This window comes from Aphelocoma coerulescens, chromosome 8 (genome assembly GCF_041296385.1).
Source record: "Aphelocoma coerulescens isolate FSJ_1873_10779 chromosome 8, UR_Acoe_1.0, whole genome shotgun sequence".
NCBI classification, from domain to species: domain Eukaryota; kingdom Metazoa; phylum Chordata; class Aves; order Passeriformes; family Corvidae; genus Aphelocoma; species Aphelocoma coerulescens.
In genome coordinates this window covers 16,560,630-16,576,614 of record NC_091022.1, presented here as the reverse complement: position 1 = coordinate 16,576,614, position 15,985 = coordinate 16,560,630, and positions in this window count along the sequence as shown.

Genomic DNA, 15,985 nt, shown 5'->3' with positions numbered 1-15,985 from the left:
CTATGTATCTGTTGAACCATCTGTAGTTTAGCAGACAGGCAACAGAATTGCACACTCAATGCTGTTGAAAACCACGGACAAAAAGAAATAATCAAAGGCAAGTTATGCCTTTAGCAGAGATTATAAATACACGTATCCAGTAAATTTGCTGTCCAGGCCTTTCAAATTTTGCTGTTGCCTGAGGGATTAATTTTATCTTAAGGGTTGGGAGTTTCATTTGCACTTAATTTTTTTTTTTTTTTTTAAGATCTTTACAGGCTGGCATGGTAGGTGGCCACCACAGGAATACAGATCTGCAGGAGGTTTCAAAACTTATGCTGAAAACCTCATGTTTTTATGAATTAGCCAAAATGTACCTAAGAGTCTTCTACTTCTATAGGGTGTAAGAGACCAAAAGTCTGAAGAAAGAAACACTATATACTTGCATTTTCTTGTTGATACTTCATTTGTTTAATTCAATTGCTCTTGAGGAGAAAAAAAGAAAAAAATCTACAAATCATTTCTACACAATGTGCTCCTTTTAGTACATGGAAGGAAAACTTTGCCTACCCTAGAAAATATACTGATCTATAGAAGTACACAGAGACAGATAGAAAAATCTATAAACCAGGGAGCACTTTCTTATCTCACAGATAAAGAACAAATTTTTTCAGATTACTTGGCTATCTAGATATTTAGATGTCAAGATATTTAGATATCATGAGGCAGCAGAAGCAGAATAGTTAACTACATTGAAAACTGTTCCTAATGTGCAAACCACAAAACTAGCACTATGAGGGTGAGAAAGGCCTCATGCTAAAGAACATTGGCTGGCCTCCATCTGTCTCATCCTGTTTCTCCCATGAAATAGACCAACCACTTTGTTAATGAACAGTAATTAATTCCAGAAGGAATAGGAGATGTAAGAGCAGATTCCCATAATCTTTTTTTTTTTTAAAAAAAGCAAGATGTGTTAATGATCAGGCTGTGGGTATCTCTCCATTAACAACTAGCCAGGTACAATAGGAAGTGGTCTATAGAACAAAACCATATGTGTTGAGAGTCTGGTATCTACACTAGACACAGCTTATGGGAAGTTATTTCCAACCAGTTCCAGTGTGGACTGCATGTTCATTAGTTGCTGGAGCATGCTAGGTCCTGGGTCACAGTTTAATTTTACTCAGGAGGTAATCCCCTTTGTGTACTCTGACACTGTAAACCACCTTGAAAACCAAAGCTCCACATGTGGGAATTACTAGGAGGTTCACTTCCAAAGCCTGCTCCTGGTGCAACCTAAAATGCTGTGGAGGCATATCCCAAATACCTCACAGGACACAATTTTACTTTAATTCTCTTCAGGGATACACATGGGCAAGAGAAACTGACAGATAAGATACTGCAGAGCACTGACAGCACCAGCACTTGCTTCCTGCCAAATACATGCATATGATACTATTCCAAGATGTTCACATTCAAAGGGAATGGAAGTTCACAAAACATTTTTAGATCTTTGCTTCTAAGTGTTGAAACCCATGCTAATGCAGAGAAATAGCTTTCATGTACTGCTCTGCCCTTCTTCATTCCTATTTTGACTCTGTGTTGTGTCCAGGATTTGTACTGGCCCTTTTCTAGGGAGAACTGCACTGACTGTCCATGAAGGGATTGTAGAATCCTTCTCCCCAGTCCTCTTTCTCCTCTCAAACAAAACACAAATTACTCTTCCATTAGCCTTGGAACCTTACATATCCATACTTGTATGTGTGAGGCAAATACACCAGAGGAGATACTGTGTTGTGCTGACCTATATTTCGTAAATGGTTTTACTTCTTCAAGGTAAAAATATTCAACCACAGTTCTATTTCATTGTATGGGATGGAGCTCAGATCCCTGAAGAGAAAACCACTGAATTCCTTGGTTCAAAAGGTTTAATGTTAGAAATTTAAAAGGTAACAAATTCTCTTAGGTGCACAAAGGGTTACGAAAGTAATTTCTTAACAGTTGCACAATAAATCTCACATACATTAATGATAAAACAGCCTTATTTACCATAGGTTGAGAAAATTGTTTTTTACCAAAACGAAGAGTGATTTTTCAGATACAAAGTATTTCTTTTACCTTTTATGTTAAAAAGTACAATGGCAACAAATGAAACCATTCATCCAGCAGAGAGGCAGTTAGCATCTGTTAGGTCAAGTTAGCAAAAGACAGATAAAACATCTGACTGGGCTGCTGTCTTTTCTAATTACAAGACATGCAGTTAATGTTTGAGAGTAAATCCTATCCTAAGCAGTAATACTGAGGCCCATGTTGACTTTGCTTATTTGTTGAATTTCTGTGGGTAAAAAAAAGAGTCCAAGCCATTCAGCAGTTTAGTTGAATTTTCTTGTTCTGTGTGTAGTTTTTGAAATGCAGGCTTGTTGTATTACTCAAAACTTAGACCTTGGTAACTATCGGCATTTTATTAACAACACTATATGTACATTTTTTACTGTAACCATATACATCTCTCAGAGGGGCATAAGCTGGGGACCATTCATAGCTCATATTTGTTTTCCCCATGCAGCCCCACATGTGGTGAACAGCTGTAGAAGTTGTAAAATTGTCTTTACACATTGCGCATGCTGTTGAATATAATATACACACATATTATGTATGAAGCAAGTCCTGAAACAAAATAATGTACTAAATATTTCTATTTACTTATTCTGTAAATATTTGTCTTTATTTAAATAAAGACATGTTTTCTTTTAAATTCTTCCAATAAAATAATAGCACTTAATTATTCAGAATTGCAGGTTTACCAGCTCTTACCACAAGCAGCAAGCCTTTTAACCACGTCTGCTATGGCAAAGAATCAAATGCTGTCAAAAGTGAAACTGCAAAGCAACTGTTACTATGGTATTGTGATCAGCCTCACTGCAATAAAATACAGAAATGAAAATCTAAATTGTTACTTACATATACATTTTGCTCCAGGGTACTATAAGCAAAAATGAAAACAGCTGACAGTGAGTCACCCTTCTAGATAATAACTATTGCTAATATGAATCTGATGTGTTGAAGGGTGGGATGAAGCTCCAGAGACAAACACCCCCCTCGTTAATAATCTATACCAAATTGAAAGAAAGGTGGGGTGGTTTCCCCATCTCTAGTGAGAGCTTAGTTTTCTGAACACAGCTAAATCAATCCCCACAGAGCTATCTTATCTGCAAGGCTCATGAAAAATATCTGACAAGTAAATGGTTAGCATTTGGAATGGACCACACTGAGTGAAGTAACAGTTATTTCTTAAGAGATTTCCCATGGTCTATATTCCAAAACCCAACTACGAGGCCTTCACTCCCACACCCACCACAAATGATAATATTTGAATCCTGTGCTGTACTATTAATACACTCAGGGCCATTTTAAGCAGCAAAGTACATATAGCCAAGCACACTAAAAGGATAGCTTATTTCTTGGTTATTATTAAAAAAAAGAAAGCAGACCTGTTTAAATGAGGAACACTTCCCTCTGCTCCCATTCTCCATCTGCCAACAAATACAGATACTGCATGTGGGACATATCACATACCAGAAAGGAAAGTGTTATACAAGCCCACTGTTAAATTAGCTATGTAAATGTGAGCAATCTTTTTTTTCAGTTTGCCCCTTTTTCTGCTTTCTCACAGTTCTTGTAACATGTTCAAAAGAATAAGCATTATCTTGAAAATTATTATTATTATTTCAAAATTATTTACAATTTTTTATTATATTTTGATCAACTATATACTGTAGAAATGTGCTTTGATTTTAAAGTTAGCATGTATGAAAAGAGAAGCAATTGCCCATACGAATTGTCTGCCAAGTCTTTCACACTTATCTACTACATGTTTTCTGCATACACGAAATCTGGTCAGATTAAACTTAAAATTTTTTCTTGTCAATTTATTTTAAAAAAAAGCAAACATTAATTTAATCTTATTTGTGGATCTGAAAAAAGAGCTTACATTAGCTTGACAGCTAATTTGAGAAATTTTACAAAACATTTTCATTATAGTATCTAATTATAGTGCTCTCTCTTTTTCCTTAAAAAAAAAAAAAAAAACCAACCAAAAAACCAACAAACCCAACTTTCACAAAGTGGTTTTACTTTATTACTTTTAGTATTACCTTATGTTTGTTCTTCATGCCAGAACAGCACATGGATTATTGTGGTGCTCTGATTTAGGGTATCATCTTACCCATCTGTGCCAGTGAAGTTCTTAGGGAACTTCATCCATAATTCTTATCTTCATCAAGCCCCAGTTCAACCATTACTGATGTATGTACCAATCAATTAAAAAGTTGTTCCCCTCAGAGTTAATGAAATTGCTCGAGCGTGTAAGTTTTGTTGCCAAGAACCGTGATGAGATCATCTGCCTGGAGAGATGCAAGTTGGAACCCCTCACTATTTCGGTTTGCATGAATTCAGTTCTCCTAGTGGTACTAGCAAACAAACACTAGCCAAAGACCAAGACTCAAACAAAGATGAGACTCAGGCCAGAATAAGCAAAGAAAAAAATTCATACTATGTTGTAGGTTGCTGCCTTTCTTCCTTGTGGGATAGTGCATAACTCAGCCAAGGTTCTGATAGCTCTGCTTATTGGGAAAATTCACACATTGACACGAGTGCTTGAATCAGGCCACTTCAGATTAAAGAGCCTGTGACTTCTAGCATTTAGGCATATGTTCACCAGACAATATGCTCTACCAAAAGTTAGACTTTATTTCTCTTATCACAGTAATTGTCATGTGGCTAAGCCATTGTTGATACATAGGAGTAAGATTGGACTTCTACCATAAGGATTATCAAGGTACCTACTGTAAGAGATTCAGAACTATTTTCTTCAAACATACAGAGAATGGCTTTTCTTCCAGCAGAGATCTGGGAGAAGAGGAGGGGGAGTTGGAGAGATCCTTCAACCAGGAATGTAACTTCTAATAATCACTTACAGATGTCAGAGTAATGTTCTAGGATCTTCCTATGTGTCCAAAGCTCTTATTTGTAACATATGCAGAATGAAAGCCCCTTGCATAAGACTGTAAATAAGCTTCTCGACTGAACTAGTTGTGGCTCAGCCAACTTCAGCCCTTGGGACAGGGAGGTGCAAAGAGGGTAAAGAGGCCTAATTTAGTAGTAACACACTCAGGTTTTCTTATAATTTTGCCATTACTTTAGAGATGGGATGTCTTTAGCATTTAGATTCCAAATCACCACAAACTATAGGAAATGCAAGTAAAAAAGCAAGTAAAACCACACCCAGCATTACAGGAGAGAGATTTGAATTCAGACATGGAACACTAATGAGAAAAAAATGAGAGTTTTCACTTAAAACGTGAAATTCTCTACTGCTAAAAAGAGAATGAAAAAGCATCCAGGTTGGGTAGCTCATATTTGTTGAGGAGAGTTTAAGTGTACCCAGTTTCCACAGTAAATTGTAACATATAATTAAGCATATTTCAGCAGTAAATGTTAGAATGCCGAATACCTCGTTTATTGGAAAGCACTTCCAAGGCTTCAATTTCAGATAGTCTCATTCAAAGAAGCTGTTTCATAGAAATTATTTGTATAAATTAAAGTAACAGTTGATCTTCATGCTGGTTCTTAATTATCAGGCAAAACTCTTAATAATGTGTCTTTCATGTAAATGAGGGTCACACTGGAGCTGACGTATTTCCTTTACACATGAAAATAAATTGTTTACAGTGTCTATCATCATATGTACTTCAGGATCAGAGACAACTTGACTGCATCAATTAGATTTTCATTAGGATGCTAATCAGCATTTTTTCCAGCAAAAAGACACCAAAGTGTGTGCGGAAGCATCAGCTGTGTCTGGCACCCAGGTTTGCTGAAAGGGGAGCAAAACAGGAAAGAATAGCACACCTGGAGTCACCTAGACTCCTGTGTTGGAGGTCAGTAGAAGAAGGCCCAGTACTTCCTTTCCCCAGCCCTAAGCAGCCAGAGGGGTACCAGGCAGTGCCCTGCCCCTGCAGATGGACATGGGTTTCCTGGCAGGAGCAGTAGGAGCTCCAGCCCCTCACCAGTGCCATGGGAACCAGCAGCACTGCTGGGCTGACCAACTCGAGCTACATTGATGGCCCCAACACTGAAGTAGCAGCTTTTATCCCTTGGTGCTTCTATAAGCTAGTGAAGTGTAGGAGGTCGAGCTGGACTTTCCTTACATCATACAACCCAGGAAACACATGCAGATTCCCCCTAAAGCTAATAGGTGTCAGGGCACCACAAGGACCACATTCTACATCATGGGGAATTACTGCAGTCAGAGTGCATTGCTGTGCTGGATCAGGCCCATGGTTCAACTGGCCACAGCTGCTTCACAAAATTTCAAAGTGTTTGCAAGAGGTATTTAGGTCATACCTGCCTCAGGTAAAGATTCTCCTAGACCCCACAAGTCAGTAGAGTGTTTTTATCTCTTCTCTAAAATACTTAATTCTTTACTTAACAGTATGTCACATCTGAGTAAGGATGAGTTTTAGTGTTTTAGTTTTGTTTTGCTGAGTTTTATTCATGGTCAACTCTTTTTCTAAATCCCAATAAACTCTAGATATCAAACCATATGTTGAAATAATAATTTCCCCAAAGACAATATGCATTGCATGAAAAACTTCCTTTCAATTTTGCAGGCAAAACATTTCAGTTTTGTGACTATCTTATTCACTGTGTTTTGTAAGATAAAGTGAACAGCCATTCCTTCTCTAACTTAGCAACATTTGCTATTACTTTTTAAAACCAGATGAGTTATGGCACGTCTTATTTATCTAAGGTATGTAATTATCTTATTTGAAGTTTTTCACCTCTCTCAATTTAAAAGCTTTTCTGCATTTTTATAATTTCTTTTGACCAAATTAATCTTGATGTAGTCTGCTGTAATTTTGGGCGAGAAAGACTTCGCAGCAGCAGGAGTCTTAGGAACATCTGTGACAGATACTCTGTCTTTTATGTTCCTGTTACATTCACAGTGCACAATGATGAGATGCAGGGAAAGCCCCTTGCGTGAGTGCACACAGGGAATTGAAGATGCCTTGCAAGCAGCAGCACTGGGCTTTCTGTATTCATAGATGTCAAACAGACAAATAACATCTCTATAATTTTACTTAGAGGCAAAACATTTTGCCCAGCAATAACAGAAGACAGTTTCTCTCTGTATTAACAAGAAGTAGCAATACAGAAAAGTGAAATGTTTCCAGCACTGAGGTAAATCATTTTAGGACATGTCCAATAGCCCTTGTTGGAAACCTTGTACAAATGAGGACTGGCATTTGCCAAAATTTTTCATCGGGAAGGAACACCAAAAGAATTGAAAGCTATTTGAAATAAATGGAAAAGTAAATGGTACGTTAAAATTTTTACAGAATATGTATTCAAAAGAACTTCAGCAACACAATTCAATTTAGGTTTCCCAAGAGCCTCAAAAAAAAAAAAGTATTGAACAGGCCTTTATTCATATTTCATGAACTATCAGAATTATTTATGTTCCTACATAATTTTGCAGAAACCTACAGCTAACTGAGCACCACCTGAGAAATTTACATGTTCTGTGTAAAATCATACAAGACAAGACAAGATTGCTTCAGGTGGTAAATTGTACTTTCGTCCTCAGATCATCACTACAGGACAATAATACCTGAACACAAACAGATTTTGCACAGAGAAACTAGTCTGAGATTCCTCTCAGTGTTTCATTTGTTTGGTAACAAACAACGAGCAGGTGCTTATTCTGCAAGAATAAGCTGTCACAACCCTCATATTTATAAACTGCTGCAGCTGTAATGAACCTCAATCCCAGCTCTGTTCATTGCATCCATCAACACTTCACACTTCTCAAAATTTACCACTAATGCATGTAGTACAAAGTGTTCATAGAATATTTTAAGTATCCTGTAAGACTCCACCTCAGCTCCTCAATCTAGCTATTCAACTACATATAAATAAATTTGTTCAAAAGTATTACTGTAGTTTACAATTATGCAGCTTTAAAATCAATGAGATGCAATATGAAACAGTAAATCAGATTTTTCACTTGTTCATATTTTCCTAGATCATAATTTCTAATAAAGTGAAAGAGGGGACCAGATAGAAACCTCAATTAATGTTAGCAATAAAAATACTTCTATTAAAAAAAAAATCTGTAATCACATAACCATTATACATATGGATCTGTCCATGTATTTTTTTTCATTCTAAGCAGTGAAATGTCTCAGTTATGTTAGGATTATGCAAACAGAAAGGAAGAGTATTTGCCACAATACAGAAGTAACTGCTGTCTCTGTTCTGTGGCAGCCATAGAAAAATCTCTGTGAAAATGCAAACAAACAAAAAAATTCTACCTCCTTTCCAACAATTATGTTGCAACTGCAATTCAACAAAATATGTTTTCAAAGGGAAGCAATTAATTTATTATTCTACACTAAACCTATTTGCACTGCCAGCCTGAGATTTTAACTTGACAGATACTGATAATTTTATTTCTGATTAATTTTTCATTTTAGATATAATTCTAAAATAAGTTTTATATTACTAAACTGACCTTCTTTTCCATTTCAGTAGTCCTCCTATGAGAAGAAACAGAACAGCAGGACCTGAAATAATGTAAGGTATCTGGTTAATTAAAAAAGGTTTCATAAAGCAAGTTTTACCATGTTTAATCTACCTGGGAGTTATTTCTTCTTTAGTGAAGAGAAAGATATAGTTCATAATTATTCCTTTTTAATTCTTGATTAGTGAAGTCAAGAACTGTGATGCCTCATGAGAGCTGTAAGAAATCCTAGGTTTGATCCAGCTCTTATTAACTTTAACAAAAGCTCCAGTTTTCCCTTGATATCTCCACTGTACTACAGGCAAACAATCCTTCTCATTTCTTTTCTTCTACCCTTTCAAAGATAATATATTTGTTTATAAGGAAGTAAAAAGCTATTTTCTGCTTAATATAGGAATATATTCTCAGTCATTTTTTGAGATTATTGATTTTAATGATTAAGTTAATTAATTGGATTAATCAAGTAGCTGAATAAATACAGAGCACTTACACCTTCCACAGAATTACAGGGGTTTAGATCTATTTTAGGAATAAACTCCTAACACATAACATTCTTTTACAATACAGCTGTAATTTCATCTGGCACTCACACAGCACAAAAATGTACAGAAACAGATGAAAATATACAAAGTAGCTGGATGCATTTTTTCCTCCAGTATGGACATTGTATTCACAATAATACACAAAATACAGTGGGATTTGTCCCCTGCATGCAATTTTCACAAATAGAGAATGCTAAAAGGTCACACTGTTAATGAGTCAAGTAATTTCTCTGCATTTAGAACATTCCAGTGCTGGATGGATACCATAGTGGATTTATGTTTGTAAGAATCACCTGGAAAAGGTATAGGAAGAAATGAAAATAAGTTGCACAGTTTTTGTTACTTGGAGGCAGAAAAGCTGTCCAGAACAATTTGCTCTTAATGGCTGTTTCAGCTCGAAAGAGGCCCTGAAGTGAAGAATAAACAAACTGTCACAGGAACAGAGAGTAAGTCTCTTAAGATCAGGGTTAAGGTTCATTGGTACAATTGCTCTGGGCAAAACATTACTGCATCTTGGACTAATCTTGGCATGCAGATAAATATAAAGGTACAGCACTAATGTACATACAATGCCTTTTCTGTAACCCCTGCACGTGCAACACAGCCAAATGCATAACGCGAAATACAGCATCTTGCGAAAATGAAATGGGAATTCTAGATATGTTTAAACAGAGGTTTAGAAATTCAGAAAGCTAGATAATAATAAACAAAAGTTAGATAAACAGGCTCTGTTGTCAGTCTTACACAAGTTGTATTACCCTTGTTTAAGCTAAAACTTACTCCAGCCAGCCATTTATCTCAAAAAACCCAGTTTTCCCACCTACTGCTTGCCCTCAGCTTTTTCTCCCCCCAAAAAGCCTCAACATTTTTTCTGTTTTAAAAGATTATTTTAACATACTTTGACCCTCCCATGGAGAAAACCAAATATGCATAGTGGAGTTTCATGGTGGAGGGGTAAGTACTCTACATAATTATTTAAGTACTACTGTATTATTGAAAAATCTCTCAGTTTTGCATTAGTAAAAAGAAAGGTCGTGCCAAAATCCCCTTCTCTTCTGTCTCATTATTTGTTTTCACTGAGTACCAGAGTCCTGAATCCTGCCACCTCTCCCTCCCAGAAACATGCCCCTCCATACACTCCCCTCCCCATTCCAGCTAAAGGCATTTCAGCCCTTGAAGTTAGGTCAGAAGCACTCAGAATGCATTCTCCACCTGAGCAGTCTGTTCTCCTTTGCCACCTTCAAAGTTCAAAGCCCCTGCAGAAATTGTTCAGCTTCAGGCAGTTGCCAAGAACATGCAGAAGTTGGGACTGTCCTAGCTGCAAGAGTGGGATGCAGCAAGGACCTTTCTCTCATTTCATCCCATGTGAGGTTCCTCATTCCCTTTCTACAGACTGTAGCTTTAATTATCACAACACCTCAACCCCTGGAAAAGGCACATATCACCACACTGATACAGTGATAAACATTTCCCATGAGGACTGTTAATATTGCAAGAACAGAGCTGTAAATCCACACTGTTTATCCTTCCTCGTTTATTTGCAGAGCATAGATAAGAGGATGAAGGAGGAGAAGCCGTTCTGATAGCAAGCATCTGCATCCCAGTGCAGCATTGTGTTATCCTTCCTCCTCCCTAATAAATAATGCTGATCAGCATTATCTATGAGAGCAGGAGCAGTGACAGGCTATCAGATTTCTGGACTGGGCAAACTCCTGAGGACTGGGCTGGTCACTTACTAAGCCTCTCCATTTGCTGATACACTGCTCCCTTCACAGGCTCCTTGGCGCAGAGAGGTGAAATATTCCCACTGGCCTCAAATATTAGTTCCTTTTTCCATTACGGTATTTTAGCAACTGTTGTACTCTCCAGGACTTCTCTGGCCTTAAACAAAGTTAGAACCAGCACTGGTAATAGAGGAAGGCCAAGTTCTAACATTATTAAACTGTCCTTAACATAATGTGCCTGTAGACGCTAATAGCAAGAGCTGCTGCTGACATGCACAAAGTGGGGAGTGTTTAGCAATGGAGAAAAGTCAAGCAGGCCTTGGACGAGTTTTCCACAGAAGTGGATGCAGAATGCACAGGCAGAAAGAGCAGGGCAAGTTCCTTCCACAAAGGTAGAGGCTTAGGAGCAGGACCTCATGCTTGTGAAATCAGTCACCAGTCTGGGGACGAGAGCTTGCACACACAGTTTCATAGTGGCTTTTCTACCAGCTTCAATACTGGTGCACTGCTCTGAAGCACCAGCATGCATATGCTCAGCTTCAAGCCACTTCACACAAGAACTGCTCAGGTCTGGGAATGCAGAGTTCTTCAGATATCCACTCCCAATGGGACTGACTTTTATTACTCTAATTATTAGGGGTTCACATAGTTTCACTATAGCTCCTTTAAAGGTTTTGAGCACATAAGGGTACAGATCTTTTCAAATCACATTTCATTTATTTCTCTATATGTGAACAAGTATTTAGTAGGCTTAAAATGGTTGGCTTTGATTGAATAGTTAATTATTTGGTTTGTTATTAAAATACATTGCTATATGGGTTTTGCACATGCAGAAGAACCAAGGAACGAATTACTAAGCTTTAAGCAAAATGTCATAATAATCTAAAACCTAAAGCCATATTGAGCCTGTAAAACATATGGTCACTTAACACCTAAAAACCTCCCTACACCTATAAATCCATAAAGCCTGTGACAAATTAACTGATGGTTGTATAGTTAAATCTAATTAAAAATTTATTGAAAGTGTTCAAGCTATTACAGCTCCCCTCAGAAACTCACTTCCTATGCCACTTGGAGGTAGGTATGCAGGGTATATCTTAATTCCCCACCTATCTTGAGCCAGCCCTAGGAACAATGGGACTTTCTGATTGCCTGTATTAGCTCCTGAAACAAACAGGCTCCTGAAAATGCACCATATAAAAATACCTCTGGGTGTACAGTGCAGGGTTTGTTAGCTCAGTCTAATTGAGGGCCCTGAGAACACTGGTACCTAAATGGATTTTTGTCACCAGCATCAACCTTCATGCAGTTCAACAAAATCACCTTCTTGCCACTGTCAAATATTTACAGCCAGTTCTACTGTCCCTGGCACTCTGATGTTAAAAAAGTTCCATTTGTTGAGCAATGGCAATAGTGAGGAACCTCCCCCCTCCAAAAAAAAAAAAAAAGTAATGACACATGGTAAGGAGCAAGGTCACTAGAAACAAGTTTTTAAACAAACAGGCAGCTAATCTCCTAAAGACACTGGAACTGTGCAACTCAACTTTTCTGAATTTATTGTATTGACATCCACAACTGTGCACTGACTTAGGCTGCAGTCTGCAAAAATAAGGACTAATATTTTCTTGGAATTGATGTATCCATTTTCTCTTTCTAGAGGATCAAGTGGGAGCAGATATGCCATCTATAAGACACTTATCAGTTCAAAAGCCTAATCTCTGAAAATAATGTACAAATTCTTATCTTTGTGAATTTTGAGGAGAGACATCATTAATCACTTAACAGACTCCATGGTCCTAGTACAGAGAACTGAACTGCCAAGACAAATTTTAATTTTTATGCATACATATATTTTTAAATTTTGATTTATAATCTACAGAAGATAAATCAGCCTGTGATAGCTGCCCATTGGTAGCAGCAGGTTAGTGTCAGGGAGCAGCAGGAGCCGGCTGCTCCACCAGGCTGAGTAAGCACAAAGCCAGTGGTGACAGTGGCCTCACCAGCAAGGTCCCCATCCCAAAGCTCCCAGGCAAGGTGAGAAGAGCAGGTCTGCCAACAGTAACCACAGTCAGCTGATAGTCCAGTGAATGTCAGAGAAGATTGAGAAGGTTGCCATCAGGATATGAAAGTGGGCTAAAGTCATTGCCTCACAGGGCACAGCAAGTTTCCCACAGACCAACTCAGCACAGCTCCATGTCTGAGGCACTAAAATCTCTGGGGTAGACCTCCAGAGTCCTCAGGAGAAATAGCTACAGCAGTAAGGAAGTGTGGGAATGCACTAATAGCATGCTTCTATCCCTGAAGCAGAAATTTCTGAAGGTAAGACTGACTGTCCCATGCATGCTTGCTCACAAAACACAGGAACACCCTGAAGCATGACCATGTCCCAAGAACATGTAATCAGTCTTTCTGTCTGCCTGGAGAGCAGAGGCCATAAAGCAAGCGAAGGCAGTGCTACAGCACCTGTCTGCACCGTGTATAGAGAAATCCAGCTCTTCCTGTTCCAGCAGGTGGCCACATGTACAGTACCGTGTTACTGTAAAGACCAGTGGTCAAAGGTTTGCCTCTCAAATGCTGTTCCAGCAACACATACAAACTACAACCATAAACACATACTAACTAGTCCAATAGTTCTAGGAAAAGGAAAAAAAATCCCAACAGCAAGCATATCCCTCCCTCACATTGTCTCACAGGGATAACCAGGTCACTGGGGCAGGAACTCCTCCGAATGCTCCAGTAATTCTGTTTCTGGAAGCATAGAGGTTGCCACAAACTACTACCACCCTCTGCAACACGGTGCTTCCTCTCCCCTGGTTCCTTAGCTTAATCTAGAATCAGAGTCAACTTGGAATCAGAGTCCAATCTTAAAAAAATTTTTCCAGAAAGTTTAATGACTGACTACCTGGCTTTGTTTTTGCAATCACAGTGAATTCAGTCTGAATTCTCTCTTTACAGATCTCACCAAGTGTGCAAATATCACACTGGTCATATGTTCAATATCTGAATAGTGACAGCATGCTTTCTGATGTTCTGAACAAGCAATCCGATATTAACAGTTAAGGCCAAAATTACAGGACCGCTGATTTTAATTACCTTGAAACAAGCAGAATAAACTTTCACCGGTTCTGAGCTGACATCTACTGGCAGAAGACTGCAACAGTGTAGGGCACTGGACATAGTCAGGAAACACAGAGAAGTATTTTAAGGATCTCCAACCTGGTGAATGATCTGGAATTTGAAAGGATAAGAGCTCATAAAAGTATAAATTGATGCAATTCTGCTGCAAGGGTATAATCTCTCACAGAGAAATCAGCCACATAGCTAGGGGATGTAACTACTCAATCATCACCTCAAGTTTTGCATTCCAAGCATAACTTTGAGCCAATTTTATTCATGGAAACGACTGCTGAAATTCATTTTAGTGAGATCTGCTTTGGGTTAGCTTAGATCATGAAGGGTACAAACACATAATATCTTGAAACTGTGTTAAAGCTGTTCAAAAAGTTCTTAGCTTTCAGCTGAGGCACAGTAATTAATAGAATGTACATTATCCTAGCCAGCTGTAATATAGAGCCACCTCAGCTTGCACAAAGCCACCACTGAAGAGGATTTAAAAAATCAAATTATGCTCAGAAAAAGATTGTTTTCTCAGGGACTCAAACAAGTAAGAAAATTACTTCAACAAAGGCAAGTCAGTAAGCAGATAAGGCTGTGGATGCATCTTTTCCACCCTCAGTTTCTCATACAGCACAAGGAAGAGATTGACAGCATGGGGAGCACCCAAACCTTTCGATACACATGGAAGGGCCACTCACATTCTCTGGATTCAATCATATGACAGCAGCACAGCCACACCATAACTGCATAACAGAAATTAGATCCCTAATTTATGGCTAAACACGTAGGATTTTGTCATGTGCTGTTGCTTTAGGAAAACATTGGGAGACTTCCTAGGAAAGAAAAGCTTATTTCCTGATGTATTTTTAAAGGGCATTGCATGAAGTAAAATAAGGTGAAATTCAAACTTAGTAAAGGGTTTTGTTTCTGTTCTTTGCACTCTAGTTAGTTCTAATAACCACAATTTAGTACTGATATTGAGTATCAACATCCTGGGGAGTACAAAAATACACTGAACAAGCTAGTCATTTTCTCTTGGCAAGCTATTTAAATCTTTGGTTGTGAAAAGCATGCTGAGAATTTCATCCTGCTCATTTTACACACAATGAAAAGAGATCCCTTTCCACATCAGAGGAGTTTGAAATTTTATTTTCTATTCTCTCTGTAAGATGGCCAAAGGTCATGGGATGGGACAAAGAACTGATGTGTACTTGAACTCTTTAGAGTAATGCATTAAAGTCCTATACAGAGAAGCCTAGTAACTAAGGGCTTCTTTTCCTGCTCAATTTCAAGAGGAATGGATGTTTTCACAGGATACCTCCCTTTCAAAGCAGAGCAGCCCCCACATTCACACCCAGGTATGATCTCTGAAAGCACAGAAACAAGCTGGCCATCAAAAATGAAGGCCTGACCAGAGTGAAATTATTTTGAGAAGGTAATTAATAAGGAAAAGAAAAAACTTAGAAGACCCAAGAAGTAAGCAGATACCTCTTACCAATCCGATGAACAATGAGACCAGGCAGGAGCAGAGCAGGTAGAGGGACATGTTTGTTTTGGGTGAGAAGCTGAAGTGCCAGAAGGCAGAGCAAGGAAGAGAAGGCTGCTTATTTGCAGGCTGGTGGAGGCCAGGAGAGCCACAGCAGCGGTGCAGGGAGCATCTCACTGGCTGACTGCCAGAAATAGTTGACTCAATTGCAATGAGAGAGTTTAGAAATTCATTTTCAGAGAGAGAAATAGGTAGTTGCAAGCTCCATCAGATGATGATGTATTATACCCCATTCAGGGTATTCTGCAATAGCCCCTTGGTTGGACACTAGCTGAAGGCTGAGTGACTGAAGTGTGAGATTTCTCTAGGTGCGAGAACAATCTCCTGGGTGAAAAAGCAAGCAGGAATAGTGCAGCTTCCTGGGATGAATGAATTCTTTTCAGTCGTTTCCTGTACGTGTCTGTACAACTTTCATGGGTACTCTGCCATAGAGTCTCAGATGAACAAAGTTATAAATATCTAGAAAAATGATACAGTGAGTTAGACAAACAGCATA